Here is a 22,941-nt window from a genome sequence, read left to right on the forward strand (position 1 = left end):
GTGAATTTTTAGATTCAGTGAATCCACCAAAATTAAACCAAGAAGAGTTCAACAACCTAGACAGGCTCATAACAAAGGAGGAGATTGATATAGCAATAAAAACCCTTCCAACTAAACAAGTTCAGGAACATTGACATCTTGCAATTAGCAGGCAAATGGACGGAACTAGAGAACACCATCCTGAGGGAGGTAACCCAGACCCAGAAAGTCAAATATAATATACTCACTCATAAGTGGATATTAGACATAAAGCAAAGGACAACCAGCCTACAGGCCACAACCCCAGAGAACCCAGATAACAAAGAGAACCCCAAGAGAGACATGGATCTGCCTAGGGAGGGGAAACGGACAAGATCTTCCGAGTAAATTGGGATCATGGGGGGCAGGGGAAGGTGGAAGGGGAGAGGGGGAAATGTACAGCTTAATAAAAAAATTAAAATGTTCAGGAACAGATTGATAGTTGAATTCTATTAGATTTCAGAGATCTACAGTCAATTCTTTCTTTTTTTAACATGCGAGACTGTTTAATTAGGTTGTTAGCAATTTAGAAAACCAGTTTGTGATTACACACCCCATTCTCTCTTTTTTTTTTTGCCAGTGGATGAAATTTATTTTATTTTATTCTGTTTTGCTATTGACCTCAAACTCCTGATCTTTCCACTTCCTTAGTACAAGGGATTACAGGCATATGCCACCACACCCCATAGTTTATGTGGTGCTTGCGATCAAACCCAGAGTACTAGCCAAGCGCTCTACAATTGAGCGACATCCCCAGCCCACTTGTGTGGCAGGTTTTTGTTTTTGTTTTTGAGTTAGTAATGTGTTATGTAGTTCAGAGTCACCCCAAATCTATCCCCTTCCTACCTCTGATTCCTGAGTGCTGGGATTACAGGCATGTGCCCCCATACCTAGCTCCACTGGGTGAAGTTTTGATGGTTAGGGACTCCATTTGTTTTGATTCTTATTGTAAAAGTGATCAAAGGAAATCATATTGCATTATACAACGTTGTACATCCCGTTTTTGTTTTGTTTTGTTGTTTTGAATTTTCGAGGCAGGGTTTCTCTGTGGCTTTGGAGGCTGTCTTGGAACTATATCTGGTAGACCAGGCTGGTCTCGAACTCACAGAGATCCACCTGCCTCTGCCTCCCGAGTGCTGGAATTAAAGGCATGCGCCACCGCCCAGTGTACATTCGGTTCTTAAGAGAACTGAGATCACAAGCAGCCCTGGAGTTGAGGAACAGCTTTGATCTTTGGCAAAAGCTGAGAGTCCACCGTTTTCTGATGCACATTGCACTGTTCTGAAATCCTCCTCTCTGTGAAGTGATAGCCTTCCTGATGCCTGGGCTTGCCCAGCTGCTGGAAGCAACCATCAGTCAGGAGTTTGGGGATTTTCTCTTTCTTAATATCAACTGTTGTAGAGGTGGCGATGACAAACGTCTAGTGTGTTCTTCGCAGAGGAACCCTGTTGAGGTCAAGAGTTCCTGTCACCAGCACTAAACCGCTGCCCAGCTGCTTCAGGAAAACCACTGTTGCCCCTGTGGAACTGGTGAAGATGATCTGGATGGTCCTAGAAGTGATGCAGGCATGCAGCCTTCTTATGTGCTTTTTGCCATGGCTCAGCAGCTTCCGAGGCACATCTACGATAGGATAACACCTGCATATTTTTTGAGGCTTAAAAACCCATGTATCACCATTTTTCTCATTACCAACAGTAGTGACAGTAGCAAGGACCTTCTCCTTTTTATTCCTTTCAACCTTGGCTTTTGCAGCTGAGTGTTTTCCTTTTGCACAAGGCCTTTCTGGAATCCATGGCAGATCGGAATAGCTGCCAATCCCTCTAACCAGGACAGGGCTTCCCCTTCTTGGACTTTTTAGCCTTAGGGTCACCCTTTTTGGCTGCACCAGCAACAGGGGAACCAGCAGCAGGGGCATCACCGCCAGCCTTCCTCGATGCGGGTTTCTTCTCATTTGTGTCAGGCTTCTCGGCTTTTTCACCAGATATCTTGCAAAGTAGGAAAGAGACCAATTCTTTCTAAATGATTTTTTTAAAGAAATACAAACAGAAGGACCACTTCCAAATTCCTTCTGTTCAGCTAGTATCTCCTAAACCAGGTAAAAAGCAAAACAACCACCAAAAAGAAAGGAAGGAAGGAAGGAAGGAAGGAAGGAAGGAAGGAAGGAAAGAAAGAAAGCTACAAGCTAATATTCTTGATGATCCTAGATTCAAATACACTTAATAAAATGCTTACAAACAAAATACAGATAGATATGCAAAAAAAAGGATTATCCACCATGACCAAGTTGGTTTTATCCCTGAAATACTGGTATAATTCAACCCAGGCAAGTCAATAAGTGTAATAAACCACATAAATGTATTTAACTATAAAAGATGACATGATCATCCCAATAGATGTCAAAAAGCCTTTGACAGAATCCAGCATCTCTATTCCTAACATTATAACAAAAGTCGTAGAGATTGTAGGGTTGAAGGGAATACACCTCAACTTAACAATAGCTGTGCATAAAAACCCACAGCTAACATCATCCTAAGTGGAGTAAATGTGAAACAATCCTACTGAAGTCAGAAGTGAGACAGGACTTTTCCATATTGTGCTTAAAGCAGCAGCTGGAGCAATAAGGCACGAGACAACAGTTAAAGTGATACAATAGGAAAAAAAGATTGTGGCGACACCAGACCTTGTTCAAAGACCCATTTCCCCATCAGCCTGGGAGTAGGCAGCTGTAAGACAATGTTTACTAAAAACATGTTTACTAAAAACAATACAATGCCCAGGGCAATAAGTTCCTGAAAAGGGCTGGCCCATGGGAACCGCCCTGGCCTCGACCTTGTCCAAAGACTAACCGCCTCTTCTGACACACCAAGATCAGTTTTTGGTGTCAGAGCAGAACCAGCCAGGGTAGAGGAGAGAGCAGAAGCTTCTCTGGAGGGAGCCTTTCTTGGGAAGTTTTCTTGAGCCTTTTTGGGGCCTGCTTAAAGTTTTCTTTACATCGTTGAACGAGTCTCTGTGTTGTCAATCCCCGACACCCTCTGCAGGTTCTCAGACACAGGCTGCGCAGCGGATGTGGCAGAAGATATCAAACTATCCTTATTTGCAGACGACATGATATTATATACTAGAGATCCCAAAAATTCCACCAGAAAGGTTCTAGAAGTTATAAACGAATCCTGTTATAAGAACCAACTTACATAAACCAATAGCTTTTCTATACGCCAGCAACAAACCTACAGAGAGGGAGATCATGGACACACTCCTATTCATAATAACTGCAAAGAAAATAAAACATCTAGGAATAAATCTAACCAAGAAGATGAAGAACATTTACAACAAAAACTTTAAAACACCTAGAAAGTAGATAAAAGAGAAAGACATCCCATGCTCATGCATTGGTAGAGTTAATCCCATGAAAATGGCTATTTTACCAAAGACTATTTGTAATTTCAGTGCAATCCCAACTCATATACTCAACTGCTTCTCCATGGAAACAGAAAAACTATCCTAAAATTCATATGGAACTACAAAGAGTCAGGAGGGCCCAAACAATCCTGAGCAAAAAGGACATTGTTGGAGAGATACCATTCTAGATCTATTACATATTACAAAGAAATATTCCTTAATTCAGAGTCACAGTAATACAGCAATACAGTATCAGTATAAAGACATATGGACCAATGGAACAAGATCGAAGATCCAAACATGGATACATAACCAGCCATTTCATATTTGATAAAATTGCCAAAAAAATAATCTGCAGAAAGGAATCATCTTCAACAACAAGTGGTTCTGGGAAAACTGAATGACCACATGCAGAACGATGAAATTAGACCCATACCTATCACCTTTCACATGAAGTAACTCCAAATAGATCAAAGACCTAAATTTACAACCTGAAACTGCTAGAAGAAAATATAGACACTACCCTACACAATATAGATGTAGGGCAGGACTTTCTGAATAGGATTCCATTTGCCCAAGAGTTAAGGTCATCAAATGACAAGCAGGACTTCATCAAACTAAAATGCTTCTGCACAGCCAAGGAAACAATCTACCAGAAGAGAGGAAGTTCACCGAATGGAAGAATCCTTGCCAGTTACACAGCTAACAGAGGGCTAATATCCAAATTATAGACAACTCAAAAGAACAAAAGTCTTAAAAAGAGAGCAATTAAAAAAAAAGGGGCTTGGGATCTGTGAACAGAGAGTTCTCCAAAGAAAAAAATGGTTAAGAAATATTGCTCTTGATAATTCTGTACACTGTGAAAATGTGCTGCTTTGCTTGTTAATAAGAAGCTGATTGTCCGATAGCCAGACAGGAAGTATAGGAGAGATAACCAAACTAAGGACTAGGAGAAAGAGGGGTGGAGTCTCAGGAGTCTCCAGCAGGAAGCCAGATGCACAAAATGAGGTACTAAGCCATGAGTCATGTTTAGAACAAGTAAAGGAATGGAAATGGGTTAATTTAAAATTAAGTGTTATCTAGTAACAAGCCTGAGCTATTGACCGAGCATTTGTAATTAATAAAAGCCTCAGTGTGTTTATCTGGGAGCTGGTGGCAGGACAGAAACTTCTGCCAACAACAACAAATGTTCTTAGTTCCTAGCAATTAGGAAAATGCTAATCAAAATAACATTGAGATTTCATCTCACCCCAGTCAGAACAGCAGAAATCAGCAAATGCTGAAGAGACATGGGGAAACGGAAACCCTCATTCACTGTTGGTGTGATTGCAAACTGGTGCAGCCACTGTGGGAATCAGTGTGGAGAATTCTCAAGAAGCTAAAAATAAATTGACCGTATGACCAATGTAAACCACTCCCTAGCATATGCATGAAGGATTTGGCATTTGACAACACAGATACTTGCCCAGTCATGTTCAACGCTGCCCTATTCACAGTAGCTAGAGAATGGAACAACCTAAATGTCCTCCACTAAGGAATGCATAATGAAAATATGGTACATATACTCTATGGAATCTATAAAGAAGATGAAAATCATGAACTTTGCAGGTGAATGGTTGGAACTAAGAAAGTTCATCTTGAGTGAGATAACCCAGACCCAGAAAGACAAATGTTGCATGTTCTCTCTCATCTCAGGTTCCTAGCCCCAAGTCTTCAGATGTGAGTCTATAACCTGGAGTAACTGTAGAAACCAGGAAAGTAAAAAGGGACCATTGAGGGGAGGGTGGAGGAACAATAGAGAAGAGGATTATAAGAGTGTAAGTGATCTGAAGAGGAAATGGGGGGATTATACAGAAAAAGGAGGTTAAAAATAACAATAATGATATCTGAAAAAGTCGTAAGAAATACATTAACTGTCTATCTAAAAATATCTAAAGTAATTGTAAATGAGTGTATAAATATACATCTAAAGTTTAAATGAAAATTTCCCATATAGTCTGACAACACTGTCTCCAAACTCCAATGACTATCCTATGACAAAATCCCCAACACCAACCATGAAAAAGAGCCCTCTTTAGCATTGTTGGTCAGGGCTGCCCAAGAGACTATCAAAACATTCCAGGCTATTGTTATTGTCCTTGGTTGTCCACAGAAGTGGAAGGTAAATTCCTACTGCTGAAGACTCCATTCCCTTCAGACATAGGGTGCACAGCCCCCCTGGGCTGGAACTGAGTTGAAATCTTCCTCTCTAGGACTAGTTTCAGGGTACCAGGAGGTGCCACGTAAGCTTCCACAGGAAGTAAGCAACCAATAGGCCTACCCAGCTATGATGCCTATGAACCACAAAAATGACCAACATGGCATTCTAACCCTAAGGGTACAGTGGTGGCACACATACCATGGCAGTAAGCCATGGCTCTCTAATTTGACTTGTGGTGCACTCAACAAGGCAGAAAACATGCCTTTATACTGGAAAACTAGCCAACTACCCAGGGCTAGCAAACTCATGCATCTTAGTGGAAGGAGGGCCTATAGCTGCTACTTTGCTAACCAGCATAAGCTGTATCTATATTCTAGATACTTGTTCTCATACTTACACATGAATGTTGTCTTAGTCTCTCATCAAGGGATGAGGAAGCTTCTCTTTGTCACAAAAGGAAACCATTACAGAAAAGCATAACCATTCAAAATGCAGAGTAGTAGAGCCCAGTCCCCAACAGAGACATTCACAATACAACTCCTGAACCTAAGAACTCAGGGATCATTGTGGAAGAGGGGGTGGAAAAATTGTGAGAGCCAGAAGAACACAGTGCTTATGTGACATTGTGTTTCCTAACAATGTCAGAAGCTACGCCTACAGACTCTCACCAACATGAACAAGTAAGACAACAATGGACAAGTTAATGTGGATGAGGTGTTCGGGGAGAGGAGCAGAGGACAGCTAGTCCTCTACACGAAGGACGACATGCAGCTAAGGAATGCTGAGAATGAGAGAAATAGTCTTCCTCAGGGAAGAACATATCCATTGGCTCTCCAATATCAAATTGTCATCTCTGAAAATATACATGTAAGTAGAACTATATAGATTGAGCAGGTTGTATTTATGTATTTTGGAATATTTATGTATATAATAATACTTAATGAAAAGAGAGGCCATGAACTTGAAAGAGAGCAAGGGGAGACATATAGGAGCGTTTGGAGAGATGAAAGGGAAGTGGGAAATGATATATCATAACTTCAAAAAGTAAAATAATTTTTTAGATCTCAAGTTTCCCATATTCAATGTCTTCTGTAACACAAAAAGTAAAAGACCCAGAGACAGATATTGGGGTTCAAGCTTTAAGCTGAAGATCAGGAAAACAAAGCAACTGGGTACTAACTCTCACTTTACCTCAGACTGAAATGGTTGATCCACAAGCTCTCCCAAACCTCAGACTGCTGCCTCTCCTCAGCATGGCTGGAGAATCCTGAGACCGAATGTCTTCCTGTCCTCAATGTGGCTGGAGAATGAATCTCTGATACTGACCACTGAAGACCCTGCTCCTATCTTTTATATCCATCTAGTGCTGGGATTAAAGGCATGTGATCCCAGGTGCTGAGATCATCTTTGTGTGAGCTGTTTCTCCTTAGGCCTGGATCAATCCTGTGGAGATTTGGGTGGCCCTGGACTCACAGAGATCCATCTACTTCTTAATCTTGAGTTTTAGGATTAAAGGTATGTACCACCACCTCCTAACTTCTGACTTCTGGGATTAAAGATGTGTACCACCACTGCCTGATCTCTATAGCTTGAGGATGACTTAGCTTTCTGAATCCTCAGGCAAGCTTTAATATATCATAAACAATGTATCCCCACAATCTTCTTTTCAAAGTACAAGCTAGGAAATGATCGATCATCTCCTGTGATGTGATCTCAAGTGGTGTGTTTTCACTTCTGGCGATTTACAGTCAAAATGCATTCTGAGAATATATACACTGCATGGGGTGTTGGTAAAAACAACAACAACAACAAAACAAACAAGATCTAGAAAACAGAACTCTGAGAACACAGGGTGCTTTAGGCTGGCTTTAGAGCACAAGGTTGTGCCTTGCCTCCTCACCTGGAAACATTTCTAGCTTTTGTGCTACCTACCTGACCTTCTTTAAAAGGTCAAGATACCTCTCAGAGCAGTGCCAGCCTTATTTGCTGTATCATGGCTGGTGGGATGCTGAGAGTGGGGAGGATAATACTGATACCTGTGGTGAGAAAGATTAGCCTCCATCTTTAGAGTCTCAGGTTTAGCATTTGGGAGCTTGTCAACGGTATGACCCTGTGGGCTGGAGAGGATAAAGAACATCAAATGAAATAACAGCTTCGTGTTTTCCCACATCACACTGGGACTAGTGGTTTACGTCAAAGCTGGATCATGAGTCAAATACTTTTCAATTAAAAACCCTTGCAGTTTTTCTTTTTCTTGTGTGTGTGTGCACATGCATGCATGTATGCAAGAGAGACAGAGACAGACAGACAGGCAGGTGGGCACACACAGACACACAGATACACACGTGCACGCGCACACGTACGCGCGCACACACACACACACACACACACACACACACACACACACACACACACACGGTGGGGCTGGTGTGGAATGGAATGCTTGACTGCTTCTGACTTCCTGTTCCTCCTACCATTAAACCCTCTTCCCAAATGACCAAGGCTGACTCTCACGTTACACAGGAAGTGAAGTTAGCATCACAGTTATGTATTTTGGAATGAATTTCTTATATTCACTTAAGAAGGTTCAGAAAAGCCAGGGCTACGTGCAGTCTAAAGAACTCAATCTCACACCGACTTACTGGAAAATGATTGCTTCTTAGCTAAATGTTCAGTTTCACACCACAGAGGAAACACTCCAACTAAATACAGGTTGGGTCCCAGAATCCATTTTAAGAACTATGAGGTTTTTGTTTTATTTCCTAAAAATAAATAAATAAATGGATAAAATATCCTCTTTGAAGAGGACAAGGCCAGGTCTTTCATGTACCACAGGTGGCTGACTCCCTCTGAGACTGCCCCTGCAGCCGCCTTCTGTCTATGACCACATGTATCACCCTAAATGCTAGAGTTAAAAAAAGTTGATGAGAGGCCCAGGTTTGTCTTTCATCTGAGAGCCCCAGGGATGCCTATAGCAGAAGCTTATGGATACAAAATAACAGAACCCAGAACTGTGGCGCCCTCCCCTTCCTTTTTTCCCCACCTTGGCTGGTTGCACCCCCCACTTTCTGTTAGAGCTTTCTCTGAAACATACATACTTAGACAAAACTACAGTTAATATGCAGTATGACTTTTATGAGCTTGAAGAATCATTGAATGATTTTTGGGGTGTTAAATAACAAGTGTCTATAGTTCCAAATAAAACCACATGCTGTGCTTGTAGATCAAGGATAACCCAGGACTAACCACACCACTGCTATTATTCCATCTCAGAGTTTAGTCAGAATGTTGGAGGGTATAATAATTTCACTTTCATCTTCATCAGATTTCCTGAAACAATGGCATGCTTTCATTTTTATGTAAATGCTATAGTGTGGCTAGAATATCCTTCAAAGATTCATGTGTTAAGGGCCCATTCCTCAGAGAAGGGCCCATTTCCCTTGGGAGATGGCAGATTCTTTAGATTTTCAACTTGTGGGTCTGTAATGGACAATTGTAATAGAGTCCACGAAAGCCCAGGTAAAGGAAAGTCAGGTATTTACTGGGGAATCACTCACAAATGACAAAGCAAGGTAGGTCTTCTGTGCTTAGCTGCTGGATGCTGCCATCCAACTTCCAACCACCTTCTCTCCAGAGCTTACTCCCAGTTCTCACATAGCACCTGAGACCCCACCCCAAAAGGAATGGTCCTCCAAAGACTTTTTATTGCCTGAAACAATTCCTGCAACATTCCTGCCCCTTTGGGGGTCTTATATCAGATATCTGGCATATCAGGATATTTGCATTACAATTTACATTATAATTCATAACAGTAGCAAAATTACAGTTATGAAGTACAGTGAAATAATTTTATGATTGGAGATCACTGCAACATGAGGAACTGTGTTAAAGGTTTACAGCATTAGGAAGGTTGAGAATCACTGCTTTAGAAGGTTTAGAGTCTAGTGGGAGGTTTCTAGGTCACTGGGGGTATACCTTTGAAGAGGATTGAAGAACCTAGCACCTTCTCCCTCCGTTTTTGCTCTTTGGCCATGAAATGAATGCCTTTGCTTAATGCCATGCTTCTCCTATGACAGGCTGCCTTGCCACAATGCTGGAGGGCAATAGAGCCAACAAGCCATGGACTGGAGTCCCACAGCTTTGAGCCTTCCTCTCTGTAAGTGGGTTTTCTCAATGCTTATTAAAGCAGCAGAAAGACTATTAACATAATAGGTAAATTCAGCCTCTGGACTCATGTCTGGTAAACATGTAGGTAAGGGCCTGAACCCTCCCCAGGTTTCCTCCTGGCCAACATTGCTTTTGGAGTGTTTTCTGTGGTTGCCAGGAGGAAAGAGTTTTTGAGACAAGCTGAAACTTCTAGACTGATAAATCGGCTATGCCTACATGAATATTATGCTGGGTGCTGGGGTCTTTACTCTGAAGGCCATAATTGACTAGTTACTTGCTGCCACTCGTTTTCAACACACAACTCAGATCTTTCTAACAAATGAGATTACCCAACTGGTAGAGTCAAACAGTCACTCAGGGCATTTTACCTGTTACAGCTTAAAAAAAGAACAAAGAGCTCTTTGTGTTCAGCAAAAATGTCTTCAAGAAAAAGATAGATGAGGAGGGTAGCCTAAGTGCAAAAATGTTTTTTATTTTGGTTAAGAAAATGTTTACTGTTCTGTCTTTTTCTCTTTAATACTTTATATTATATACAACATTCTGACTACAAATGGTAAAAGCCTATTGAATAATTTGACTTGGGGATGCAAATAATTTTTAAAACCCCAATGGATAAGAGAAATAAATTATAGTTTATGTTGCATATATATTAACTGTCTAGTGTAATCATTCAAAAGTGTTGTGACTGAGAACAAGTTTTTACTTTAACCTGTTTGTGCAGTGACATTTGAGAGCAGAGAACAAATGGCTATATTCACTGACTTTCATATCACAGATGAAAATCTATCTGAAGAGTTATAAGCAAGTGAAGGCAGCTGTTGGAGGGCTGCGGCTGCAGGTCAGCTTAGCCACAGGCAGCACAGCTCTCTAGGGGTAGGTCGTTAACCATCCACACTAGACAGAGGTGGACTTCTGTGTCCCACCATAGATCCATAGAACCAAAATTTGGGCTTGTTTGGGTCAGGACGTACATAACAAGTGAGCATCCTGGAGGGTCATTCAACTCTCAAAGCTTGAGAAGAAGTGAGGCTTAGAAGTGACCCAAGGGTGTTTTTGATTTTAGCCATTCTGACAGGTATAAGATGGTGTCTAAGAGTTGTTTTGATTTGCATTTCCTTGATAGCTAAGGATGTTGAGCACTTTCTTATGTGTCTCTCAGCCATTTTAGATTCCTCTGTTGAGAATTCTCTACTTAGTTCTTTACCCCACTTTTTAATTGGATTATTTGGTGTTTTGTTTTGTTGACTAGCTTCTTGAGTTCTTTGTATATTTTGGAAATCAGCCCTCTGTCAGATGTGGCATTAGTGAATATCTTTTCCCATTCTGTAGGCCACCATTTTGTCTTGTTGACTGTGTCCTTGCCTTACAAAAGCTTCTCAGTTTCAGGAGGTCCCATTTATTAATTGTTAATCTCAGTGTCTGTGCTACTGGTGTTACATTCAGAAAGTGGTCTCTTGTGCCAATTAGTTCAAGGATAGCTCCCACTTTCTCTTCTAAGAGGTTCAGTGTGGCTGGATTTATGTTGAGGTCTTTGATCCATTTGTATGTAAGTTTTGTACATGAAGATAGATATGGATCTATCTGCAATCTTCTACATGTCAGTATCCAATTATGCCAGCACCATTTGTTGAAGATGCTTTCTTTTTTCCATTGTTTAGTTTTAGCTTCTTTGTCAAAAATCTGGTGTTCATAGGCATGTGGGTTATTATCAGGGCCTTCAATTCAATTCCATTGGTTTACCTATCTGTTTTTGTGCCAATACCAAGATGTTTCCAGGACTATAGCTCTATAATAAAGCTTGAAGTCAGGGATGGTGATGCCTCTGGAAGTTCCTTTATTGTACAGGGTTGTTTTTGGCTATCCTGGGTTGTTTATTTTTCCATATAAAGTTGAGTATTGTCCTTTCAAGGTCTGTGAAGAATTGTGCTGGGATTTTGATGAGTATTACATTGAATCTGTAGATTGCTTTTGGTAAGATTGTCATATTTACTATTTTGATACTAAGAGCATAGGAGACCTTTCCATTTTCTGGTATCTTCTTTAATTTCTTTCTTTAATGACTCAAAGTTCTTGTCATGCAGGTTTTTTACTTGTCTGGTTAGGGTTACCCAAGATATTTTATGTTGTTTGTGGCTATTGTAAAGGGTGATGTTTCTCAGCCCCTTTATTATCTATATATAATAGGACTACTGATTTTTTTGAGTTAATCATGTATCCTGCCACTTTGCTGAAGGTGTTTATCAGCTGTAGGAGTTCCCTGGTAGAATTTTTCGGGTCACTTATGTAAAAATATTATATCAAACAATTGCATCAATTGAGCAATTCACTTAACTATTAAGGAGGTAATTTTACAGGAAAGTATCATTCTTGAAGTTAATATATTCTGGAGGATATTAAAATCCTGTTTTAAATGTGGTGATAATTAGTCAAATTACAACCCCTCTCCCTTGGAGGATACTCTAAGAGATAAGAAAATAAAACAAAGTACATAACAGAACAGCATTGGGTCATTTGCAAAGCATAAAATTACAATGGTGTGGGATGTGTACACTAGACATTGTACATTATAGAACAGAAGATCCAGAACAAAGTATATATGAGCATTAGTTTGTTGGATTGCTGGATGGTATGTATACCATGAGATTGTTTATGTAAAGCATTAATCTTTATCATTATCTCTTTATCTCTGTATATAAACAGAAGTCATCCATAACACTGATAACAATGGCTCCTGCTGGGCTATGAAGAAGAGAAGGGCTAATTGTCATTCTGTCAGTGCCTTATTGTCACTTTACAGGACGGTTTTATAGTTGGTTTTGTTTTCTGAAAGAAAACAATTATTCTGGTAGTTGAAAGGTAGAAATAGTCCATGTCTCTTGAATGATGTATAACCCTGGCTAGTTTTATGTCAACATATGCTAGATTCATTGGAGAGGTGGGAACCTCAATTGAGAAATTGCCCCTATAAGGTTAGGCTATAGACAAGCCTGTGAGCTGTTTTCTTAATTTAGCAACTGATGTGGAAGGGCTCATCCCATTGTGGGTGGAGCTACCTGTGGACAGTTGGTCCCGAGGTCTATAAGAAAGCAGGGTGAGCCAGCCTCAAGGAATAAGCCAGTAAGCAGTAGCTCCCTACTGCCTCTTCACCAGCTCTCTCTCCAGGTCCCTTTTCTGCTTGAGTTCCTGTCCTGACTCCCTTCTATTAGTATTCAGGCATCTGTATTGGCCTGTCCTTGGGGGTTCTGACAGGATATGCCCTCAGATGCAGCCACTAAGGGCATTACCTGTGCACATATACTACATTCCCTTTTAAAAGGGCCCTGCCCACCGCCCATCTCTCTCTCCTCCCCTCTGTTTCTTTCTCTCTCTGTTGCTCTGTCCCTCCCCTTCTCTTCTGCCATTCCTGTCCCCCAGAGGCTGGTCTTCCCGTTCCCTTTCCCATTTACTCCCCCCCAAAAACCCTCCCACCCAAGCTCTATTGCATGACGTCTATCTCTCTTGAGCTGCTTTTAAAATTACAACACTTTCAATGATGGACTACGACGTGGAAGTATAAGCCAAATAAGTCCTCTCTTCCCCGACTTACATTTTGGTTGTGGTGTTTTATCACAGCAATAGAAACCCTAACTAAGACAATGCGTATTAGCCAGACTTTAAAGTGAAAGAAAGTCCAATATGCTTTCAGGAGACAGGCTCTGAGCTTGTTACTATAAAAAGTAAATATGCCAGGGCGCCATATTTCAGGGTTCTACGTGAACTAAACTAGCCAAGTATGGAAAGAAAACTAATAAGCTCCTGGGGTAGAGCAACTCCTGAGGACAGAAAGTAGAATGGAGTTTTTCTGGGCAGGAGGAGAGGATTGAAGTCATTGCTCTTGTGTGTGAGCTCCCAGGTTTCCAAGGGGAAGGGCTTTGATGTAGGTTGGTGATGATAGATCACTGTCAGGCCACCACGCACCAGCTCACTAAACTCTGGTGGGTGAGAAACTTTTTGCCACTTTTCTAAGTTCTCAACTGGGACGCCTATCCAAAGGATAGATTCACAAGAGAGAAACAGAGAATTACAGTTATGTCTATTTACTAATGAAGTGGGAGAGAGCTAGGAATGAGTAACAGAAAATGTATAAGGTTTAGTCATCAAACAAAAAACAAGAAAACAGTTCAGGCTTAATTACCACCTCCACATAGAAGAATGAGGAGGAGGAAGATGATGACAATTATGGGCATGTCTGAGTGAAAAGAAGACAGAAAATCACAGTAAACAGCAGAAAGGTCCCTTACACCTTCCCCAGTGTGAAGTCTGTAATGACGGAGAATCTCCCTCCCTTCCTGGCACAGAGACACTTCCAAATGGAGCTGTACTTCCTAACTCTAAGTTTTCTGTATAAAAGTGTCACTTCTCCATGTTCAGAGTTTCTACAATGTCTGCTGACTCTCAAGATCCATCTCAGAACAACCTTCAGGCACAGAGGCATATTCAGGAGGGCGTGCTCTGGCTGTCTTCATCAGTTAGTGGGGAAAGGTTAAGCTGGCACACTTGGAATTCCATGTGCATTGTCACACTAAGACTCAAGTGACCCAGAACAACCTTCCTACACATAGCCACAAACTTTAGTAGGGAGACTTCTCAGCTTTTGGAGTAAATCTCTGAGGTTAGAGTAAGTGCAGGAGAATTCTTACAGCAGGGTAAGGAAGAACCTACAACATTGATGGAGAGGCAAAGACTGATCTCAATCACCTCCCATTAGACCCAAAGAATTTAACAGTGACCACACCTTTGTGTGATAGGAAGTGATATTTTGTAGCACTGGGTGGATTTTAGAAACATCAACAAACTCATCAAAAAATAAAGGGTGTGTGTGTGTGTGTGTGTGTGTGTGTGTGTGTGTGTGTGTGTGTAGTAGTAGTAGTAGTAGTAGTAGTAGTCGTAGAAATGGAGATGTTTTTAAAGACTCTAGGAGTGAGGTAGGTGGAGGAAATGGAAGCATGTGTGAACCACAGCAGAGAACTCCTGACTACCTCTTTGAAGGGCAAGGCACAGAATGGGAGAGATTGTAAAGCCACAGACATTTCTTTGAAGGGTGAGACAAAGAGTGGAGGGGATAGTGTCTGACATGTTGTGAATGAAGAGTTGTTTTCCTTTGAAGTAAGCCAGAGACAAAAGCTCTCTGACCAAGCAAGGTCCTTCCTTGCTTCCTGCTTTTCCACTCACACTCCAATCAAACTCTTAAAATAACCTTCCTGTCTCATGGTCACAAGCAACTGGGACTTCTGGGTACTGATATGTTGGATGCTTCATTCCTTAAAAATACTAATCCAGACTGGGAAAACAACTCCGTAGGTAAAACACTTGTCACTCAAGCACAAGGACCCAAGTTTGAATTCCAAGAAGCCACATAAATAACCCAGTGTTGAGCCTGTGTGGGGGTAATGCTAGTTTTCCTGTATCCAAAGTTGTCTTCTGACCTCTACATATGATTATGATGATCTGTGGCGTCCTTGTGTCCCTCAACTGATGCATACATGGCAGTAAATAAAAAACATTTAAGTTGGAATTTACTCTTTTTTTTTTTTTTTGGTTTTTACGAGACAGGGTTTCTCTGTATTGTTTCGGAGGCTATCGGTCCAGCCTGGCCTCGAACTCACAGAGATCCACCTGCCTCTGCCTCCCGAGTGCTGGGATTAAAGGCGTGCGCCACCACGGCCCGGCGGAATTTACTCTTTTTGAGGATGGAGTGCCAAAGATTAATCCACCCCTCCACACACCTGTTTTGTCAGAGATAGGCATAGATGTCTGCAATCCCAACTCCTGGAAGATGGAAGCAGGAGGATCAGTAGTTGAAATTCATCGTTGGCAACATAGTGAATTTGAAGTCAGCCTGAGATATATGAGGTTCTGTTTCAAAACCAAAAGGAGGAAAAAGTGAACATCAAGAGGCGGTCTTGGTGGCCCACGCCTGCAATCTTAACACTAAGTGGGCAGAAATAGAAGGGTTACCACAAGGTCAAGACAAGCCTGGGTTACATCATGAATTCCATGCAGGCCAACTAGCAATACTAGGAGACCTTGTGTCAAAACAAACAAACAGCAACATTGTAAAATAAGATGTGGCATCTCCTGCTTCTGCAGTCCTCTTGGTTCACTATAGTTTCGTTCTTATTCAACCAAGGTAATGGTGGAGAGACTGTTGTTTGGGCAAGTTACAAAGACTGCTGACTGCTATGAAAACAAGGCCTGCCCCTGCCATTCAAAGGGTTGTGGTTTCCACCCTTGACCTCAGGCCACAACACATCATAGGGAACATAGTCATCTTGGGAGATAAATGGCAGAAAGAAAAAAAAATGTAGAAAATTTTCTGGCGGCTGAAAACAGCGCAGACATGAAAGGGAGTCGGCAAGATACCAGGTCTTATGACGTGTCACATGCCTGCCACTGGGAGGATGACTCAGGCTCACATGGAGGAGCAGGGGCCCACGTTATCTGTGAGGAAAGCTGACCACTGGAAGAAGGAGCACAGCCCTCCCACAGGGGGTTGAATCATAGAGAACTCCGCCTTTGCTTTTCATTCCACAGAAGTCCCTCTTTTCCCATGTGGCTCAGAGTTGCTTGCACATGTCCACCCATGAGAAGGGGAAGAGACCCAATAAATACTGTGGCCTCTGCTACAAATGGGGCACTTTTCTCAGCCTGAAACTCAAGGCCAAAACGTACGATTGACAATTACATATCGACAAAGATGAATGACTTCTAGGAAGATGTAATAACCACTCTTGCAAATATATGATGCAAAGTGCTAAATTTCTAAAAAAAAATCATGGACTTTTAATAGGATTTATACTCTTTAAAACAATAAATAGAAAAGGCAGCAGGAAAAGTTTAAAAAGGGTGGATTTGAGTGACCCAGGTTGCAAAGTTCATGAGTGAGGCTTCTTTAACACATCACAGATTAATAAGAGCAAAGTATGTATTTTGTAATATGTATTTATTTACTATTACAATTACCTGGGAAAGACACCTCAAAGGAAGAAAGAATTATTTTTGACTCATGGTTTCAGAGGGTTTAGTCTGAGTTTGGCTGATTCCATTGTTTTGGGCCCCAAACAATGCAAACTAACATGTTGTTTAGAACATTTGGCAGATGTCATTCAGTTTATGGTGGCCTGGAAGTAGAAGGACACAGAGGAACAGGCCAAGGACAAGATGTGACCCTCCCAAGACATGACCTCTAGCTAGACTCCACTCCCAAAGATTTTACCACTTCCCCAAGTAGTACCGCCGGATGGGGGCTAAAGCCTTAACAGACAATCCTGTGTGTGATATTAATCATTCAAACTATACCATTTATTATTATAAAATTTCTATGGCTCAGGAGACTTCAGAAGAAAATGAAGACTCTAAGAAAAAAGTGCACTGTTTCTATGCTTAGGACTATGGAAGCATAGTTGAGGGCAAATATCCCTGGACCAAGGCTGGTCTGAGTCAATGGGTATCAGTGGAGGAAGAGTTAACCTTGCCTATTTGTACATGATCTTCTCTGCACCCTGGCATCTTCAGAGAGAACATCTCATAACTCAGGATCTTAAGACGTACCCTGGGCAGAAGAACAAGCTGTGGAGTGACCTCCCTGTGTTTCATGATTGCTTCTGGAGAGGAGCTGGATGGGAACCTTCCTTCTTTTACTGTTTGTTCAAATACCAAGAAGTGCCTATAACCACAATACAAAAGAAAATCCAAGTGGAACAAAAACCACAGACTACATTATGCTTGACAAAGCCCAACAAGTAGCTGCTATGCTTTGGTCACATACTGATTTCAACAAGGTAATAAAACAGACTGAGAAATTCATATATCCCCCTCAAAATGACTGACCACTAAGAAGCACAGTTTAAAATATTTCAAAGAAGAGTTGGAAAGAGGGAGGGGGAGAGGGTAGGGAGTCATTAAGACAAATTGAGAAATATGTAAAGAGTATATCGATTCTAAGGCAGCATTTGTGAAATATCCTTAGGTTAGCCAACAGAAGGGAATTTATAGGCTTGAAATGCATGACAAAATAAATCTTCTCTCAACTTTTCATATTTCTGTAAAGTTCTGGCCTCTGAACCACTGAAATGAAAATGAAATGCTATGGAGCTAGGGAATGTCTTACTTTGACCTCCAACTATTTTACTTTTCTCATGATTCCACTATTATAACTGCAAATATACTTCCCCTTGAGGATGAAGCTAGTTCACACCCATCCCAAACACAACGGGAGTGCTTTGATTTTCCTGAGAGTGACAAAGGGTTGCATTCCTGGGAAGGAACCCAGGACAATGAAAGACAGATTGAATATCCCTGAGATAACCTGGGAATTTAAAGTCTCTGTCTAGACACATTCATTTCACAGGGCTGGAGTCCTGGATTGCAAACACAGTTTTGAACATTCCTCTAGAAATATTTAAAACATTCCAAAGGCCAAGCGGATGGCTCCCTTTACACTTGGTGATATTGCGGCTGTGAATATTCTCTGCCTCTGTGTGTGTAGAATAAACCATACTTTAGGCCACTTTATCTTCTCCCAATTTGCTCCCTGTGTAGGAATGGGGTGGGTATTATAATATTCTTCTGGATGCCTCCCTGACCCTTCTGTGACCCTCCTTTGCTATCATCTTCATTTTATCTACATTTGCCATGAATGTATCAGCAGATGTTGTCCCTGTTAAATGTGGTGAGGACACATACAAGAGCAGTCAAGTTTTTGTGTTAATAGAGTTCATATTTGGAATATTTTAGATTTATAAAATATTGAGTGGATCATATAGAGAGTTTACATAGACCCCACTCTTGCATCACAGCTTAATACAATGTTCACATAAAGAATTGGTATGATATGACTGCTACAATCAGTGGGCCTAAATCATTACATTATTGTTAACATGTGCCTATCATTTACCTTAAGGGGTCACCTTGTGCTGCATAATTCTAAGATTTTTATAAGTGCATATTTATGTTTTCAGAATTACAGCATCATAACAAATAGGTTTGCTGCACTAAGTCTGCCCTGTGTCCCACCCATTCTTGCTTCCCAGATGCCCCATAGGTCCTCAGTAACTGTTAAGACTAGATTTCCAATGCAGTTTGCTTTGTCTTGATTGTTGTAAGCTGAAGATACACAGTCCACAACCTTTTCTAACCAGACATTCCATTTATAAGTATACACTCAAGGTTCTTCCATGTCTTTATATATTTTTAGGCTTAAAATCTTAATTTTAATCCTTGCACAATGTTCATTTGCATGCATATACCATAATTTGCTTATCTATCCTGATTTCATGTGAGAAAAAATTATTAAATCTATTATAAAATTATTATACAAAATTATGTATGAGTATAACTGTTCATCTTATTTGAGTGACTGTCTAGGCTAATGGTGGCTGGATCATTTGGTAAAGCATATGCAACAAATTACAAATCTGTCTTTCTATGTTTTCGGGTATTAGTATAGCCTCCTTTGCTCTCTAAGCTACCATTTACATGGAGAATGTTTCTAAGTCCCTGTATATCTGCTCTGTCTGTGGTTTTGAAGGGTTTGTGAGTCTCTTGTGGGCAGCATATAGTTGGATCTTATTATCTGATCATCTTAGTCACTGAATATCTCCTGACTGGTATTTTAATTAATAGGGCAGAAAACAGGGAAATTGTGCAAACGATTAAAAAATCAGAGTCAAAAATTCAAAATCTTGAGGTCAACGGGGAAATGTCTAGCAAGGTAGATAACTTACAACTTAAAACTACTGTCCTAATAGCCAAAATAGAATCCATTCAGGAGGACATTATCAGGCTTGCAGAAACAACTCATTCTATGTCTGATGACTTGATTAATAGAACTCAAAGACTGGAACATCAGATTGGTGAACTTACTGAAACAATTCATTCCAGGTCTGAGGATAATGACTGGCTGGCAGATAGAGCATTGTTCTTAGAAGGCAACTTACATGCCATTCAAATAATGTCTAAGGATGAGAATATTAAATTCTTAGAATCACTTATAATTGATGAATTCAAGAAACTGATAGACTCTATGAAGTCCTTAGAAAAATTTTTGACCCAGGAAGTTCAAACACTCAGAGAAACGATGGTCAATAGGCTGCAGGTCTTAGATGATTTCCAATCTGATACATTGGATTCAGAAGTACTAGTAACAGGACATGACAGAGGTTTACCTATACCTCTCAGACACCGGGAAGATCTTCCTAAGGTTGTTATGCTATCTCCTATGGCCTTCCCAGTATCTATGACTGGAAAACCAGCAATGAAGAAGCATCCTAATGGTTTAATTGCTTACCAGTGTAAACTGATAAAGAACCTGAAGGGAATCAAACAAGTCATTGTCTCTTATGGTATTCACTCCTTTTATGTTAAAGAGTTACTGAATTCTTGGGCAAGTACAAATAGGGTGACCCCAAAGGATTGGAGTCAATTGGCATCAGTGGTGCTAGAAAATTTGCCTCAAATACAATGGAAAACTTTATGGAACGAAGAAGAAAAGGCCCTCGAGCTTCAAGGCCTATGAAGCTCCCCAAGACAAAATTCTTGATGAGGGTACTTATGATGACACACAGGTTCAGGCTGTGTATGAGGAACATATCTTTTCTTTGTGCCATCCAGCAGCTCTGAATGCTTTCAATAAGATTCATGAGCCAGGAGAGCACATAGAACAAGGTGATTCAGCGTCCAAGGGGAAAGTTCACTGAATTTTTAGATTGTCCAGAGCAGTAGAATTACAGGTAACTGACTCAAATTCTAGGAGAATACTCATAGAATCTTTAGCTTATAAAAATGCAAATCTACAATGCAAACAGGTGCTTTGGTCATTAAAAATCAGATCAGCACCATTGGACTAGTGGGTCTTGTATAAAGCTAATATTAGGTATAAAGATTAAGATACAGAAGACTGGGTAGGAGATGCAATTTCTAAAGGTCTTGAAGAGGCACCAAGATGTCAAATGTCTTAACTGTGAGGATATAGAAACTTGGGCAGGAGAAGCAATTTCCAGAAGTATAAAAGACATCAAAATACCAGATATTTTAACTGTGGTAGAATAGGACATCTGAGAAGAAATTGTAGGTAAAGCATTCCTAGAGATAATGCTCCTCCTAGGAATAATTCAAATAGAAGGCCCCAGCCTTCTAGATTATGAAGATGTGGCAAAGGCTGATATTAGACCAATGAATGTAGGTTGATCACAGACAGACAAGGTAACCCTTTAAAATCGGGAAACTCCCTGGGACAGCCTCTCAAAGGCCCCCATGTCAAAAGCGGTCCAGTCATTCCCAGTCGGTATGGAGGAGAATCGCTCTCAGGATAATTAGAAGATCCACTGCCTACTGTAAAAAAAATACCACTCTGGATGATAGATTAGCTACTGAGGATAAACCAAATGTAGCTGGGGAAAACAAAAAGGCATATTTTTACAAACTTCTATACAAGATCACAGACCCAAATTACCAGTTTAAGTGAATAATAAGGTGTTTATTGGAATTGTAGACACTGGACATGATGTCACCATAACTTAACTATCCTGGCCTTCCAGATGGCTACTACAAGAAGTAAATATTCAATTCTTAGGGATTGGAATGCTATCTCAAGTAAAATAAATAACAAGATGGATTGACTGTATAGGCCCAGAAGGACAAAGAGGAAGACTGAGGCCATATGTTGCAGACATAGCTATAAACCCCTAGGGTCATGATCTATTACAGCAATTGAATACCCAGATTAACATTCTGCCAGTATCAGATATTAATCATAAACAAGCTCTTGGTGGTAGAAAAAATATTGTAAGGCACTACAGAAAACAGATGCCAAACATACAGGCTGCACAGAAACAGGATGCTTAGTGCTACACCTACAGGGGAACCAAAAGCCCTACCCTTAATATGGCTAACAGATGAACCTGTCTCGGTAGGGAAATGGCCTGTGACTTCTGAGAAGCTAGAGGCTTTAGAAGAGCTGGTTCAGGATCAGCTAAATGTTGGACATACTGAAAAATCTAGAAGTCCATGGAATTCTCCTGTGTTTGTTATCAAAAAGAAGTCTGGTAAATGGAGGATGCTTACTGATCTAAGAGCCATCAATAAAGTAATTCAACCTATGGGCTCTCTCCTAAAAGGAGACAAGGACTTAAATAGTCCATAAGTATTATCAGCTGAGGCTGAAAAAGAATTACAATATGTAGAAAAGAGAATACTAGAAGCACATGTGGACCATGTGGATCCCAAACTAGACTCCATGCTGGTTATTTTACCATGTAGAGAATACCCCTCAGGGATTTTGATGCAGAGGGAAGCTATCATATAAGAATAGATATTTCTGTCCTATAAACAGAATAAAAAACTGAAGGCAGATATAGAAAAGATCTCTGATTTGATTTTAAAAGGTAAATTAATGCCTCATTAACTAACTGGAAGGAACCCGAGAGAAATTATTGTATCTTTAACTAATGAAGAAATTTCCTCCTATGGAAGGATCATGAATACTGACAAAGAGCTGGCAGTAACTTTTTGGGAATGATTCATAACAATTATCCCAAAGCAGAAAGAATCAAATTCATAAAGAAAACAATTTGGATCCTTCCACATATTGTAAGAAATATGCTACTCTCTAAAGTTCCTACACTCTACATTGATGCAAACAAGTCAGGAAAGTCAGGTTATAAATCAGCCAATATAAGTAAAGTAGATCAAAGACCTTACAACTCTGTACAAAAGGCAGAGTTGTATGCCATTCTTATGGCACTTATGGATTTTACAGTGTCTCTCAATATAGTTACTGACTCTCAATATGCAGAAAGAGTTGTCTTACACATTGTGTCTGCTGAATTTATTCCTGACTGTACAGAATTAACTTCATGGTTTAATGAAGTTCATGGTTTATACAGTTGCAGGAAACTATCAAAAACAGAACTCATCATATATATATATATATATATATATATATATATATATATATATATATATATATATCACACATCAGATCCCATATGGGTCTGCCAGGTCCTCTTGTACAAGGTAATGATCTAATTGATCGTCTATTAATAGGAAATGTGCTAGAAGCTTCAAAATTTCATAAAAACACCATGTTAATATCAAAAGCTTAAAGCAGGATTTTTTCT

At 40.4% G+C, this 22,941-nt stretch overlaps 1 pseudogene; it reads right to left on the minus strand.

The window, feature by feature from the left end:
* Window positions 1-1,198: 1,198 nt before the first annotated feature.
* Window positions 1,199-19,740, minus strand: LOC101828912 (annotated as a pseudogene).
* Window positions 19,741-22,941: the final 3,201 nt, after the last annotated feature.

The sequence above is a fragment of the Mesocricetus auratus genome, unplaced genomic scaffold (genome assembly GCF_017639785.1).
Source record: "Mesocricetus auratus isolate SY011 unplaced genomic scaffold, BCM_Maur_2.0 Super-Scaffold_6730, whole genome shotgun sequence".
Lineage (NCBI taxonomy): Eukaryota > Metazoa > Chordata > Mammalia > Rodentia > Cricetidae > Mesocricetus > Mesocricetus auratus.